The following is a 2,023-nucleotide window of genomic DNA, read 5'->3' on the forward strand; positions in this document are numbered from 1 at the left end:
ATGTGGTCATGTAACCATTTAAACTGCAATCACTTAAAGATGTAAAAATCATCTTTAGATTGCAGGTCATAAAAAAGTAGGTGATGTGTCAGATCTGGCCTGCAGCTGGCTCCTGTCTTAGATTATAGTGGAAAGATGAAACCCTTTAGAGCTCTGGGGTCAAATATTGACTCTTGCTACTTAGCCAAAGGAATTTGGATCAGGCACAGCTTCTGTTTCTTTTTCCTTAGTTGTAAAATGAAGGTATTAACAGCTACCTCTTCAGGGATATTAAAGAATTTAGTAAGATTTGATGAAATTGGTTTGTTAACCACTTGACAAAATGTCAGTTTTTTATTTCTTACAAAATGTTAGATTGTCAATAAATACTGGGATATTTGGAAAGTACATTTCTGAAGAAAATATGACATACACGTACACACATATGCTCACATGGATGGATTCTTAAAATAAAAGATGTGAAAATGGGTCATATCATAGCAGCCTAAGTTGTTAGGAAACAAAAAAAATCTATACTTTACGATGTGCGCATCCTGAATCTCAAGAAAATGTGAGACCCCTTAAATCTGATTGTCCCTAAAATGTCAGGGTTTGCTTAAAGCAACAGAAACTCTCTGATAGTGAAATTTCAAACACCTGTGTTGGGCACTGTCTTTGAACAAAGGTCCTACTTGAAGTGTCTCAAAACAGACGGTGTAGAAAATAGCTTTAATATCAAGTACTTTTGAGTCCTGCTTCTTAATCTTTTCAGGAGTGAGAGAATTATCAGATCTCCACATGATACTAGTATCCATGGGTTAAGAAAATAAAATAACTTTAGAAAACTCTAAATATTTTACCTTTTTATTTTGTTAATCGCAACAGCATTCAAATGCTTTGGGCAAGTATATGTGATAATGTAAATGAGACATATAATGTATTCAGAATACAGATAATCTTTGATGAATACATGCATTACAGGATTTCTGTGTATTGGATGAATATACGCTTTGCAGTATTTCTGTGAGCGCTTAGGGCTCAACAACCCTATATGTACTTTTTTGGAGAATAATACTTATTCTCCAAATACTTATTCTCCTATGAGATAAATTCATGTAAAATTTAGACTTAATTTCATCTCCATAGTAATGCTGACTTACACTAAAGTACCCTCATTGCTGCATCCATGTACCTTACAGTAGTGTTCTAAATTCTAATCCTACTTCACTTTTCTAAGAGTGTCCTCATAAATATGTATGTATTATATCATAATCTCACTGTATGCTTTGGTCTTTTGCTAGCTAGCTTAATTAGCACGGATACTAAGTGTCTCTCTCACTGGTCTCGTAGGCCAAGGCAGAAAACAAAAGTATGCACTGGTGGCCACTGTTTTGGTTGTTTTTGGCTCAAAAGTAATTAAAGATGGGCATTGAGTGTAAATAGCTACCCCTTTGAGAAATTTCAAAAACTCCTTTATGCCATCATTGCATAGTATACTCCATAATTTCCATGAAAATTTGTTCCACAAAATTTCAAGGTTTCTACTCAATTTAATCAAAAGATTAAAAACTCTGAGGAAGCAATCAGCCCAAGTCATAAGCTTCCCTTACTAACTGATTAAAATGTTCATCTACTAGCATTTATTTAATGCCTAAAACAGAGCATAATTCCAGGTATTTCTTTGTCACTCAGAGTGACTCAATTATACTGAAGGCCAATAGTTCAAACTAGAATTTATCTACTCTTCTTTCCATTAAGCTTAAGTAATGTTGAAGGCCTTCCATTATTATTTATTAGTCTAGTTTTATGTTTAAGTGAAGGGTATGTGATGCTTTCCCACAGAGAAAATAAAGCCAGTTTCTTGGGATTCAGATTCTGAGGTTTCTAGACATGTTGTATGCTCCTAACAAGCTATTTAATTTTTTTGGTCTCAGTTTTATCTGTAAAATGAAGATGTTAATGCTATCTACCTCACAGAGTAATTATGAAGTTTAAATCAGTTGACATTTATAAAGTGCCTGGCATAGAGAAAGCCATATAAGCA

Source organism: Pteropus alecto, unplaced genomic scaffold (assembly GCF_000325575.1).
Source record: "Pteropus alecto unplaced genomic scaffold, ASM32557v1 scaffold3, whole genome shotgun sequence".
Lineage (NCBI taxonomy): Eukaryota > Metazoa > Chordata > Mammalia > Chiroptera > Pteropodidae > Pteropus > Pteropus alecto.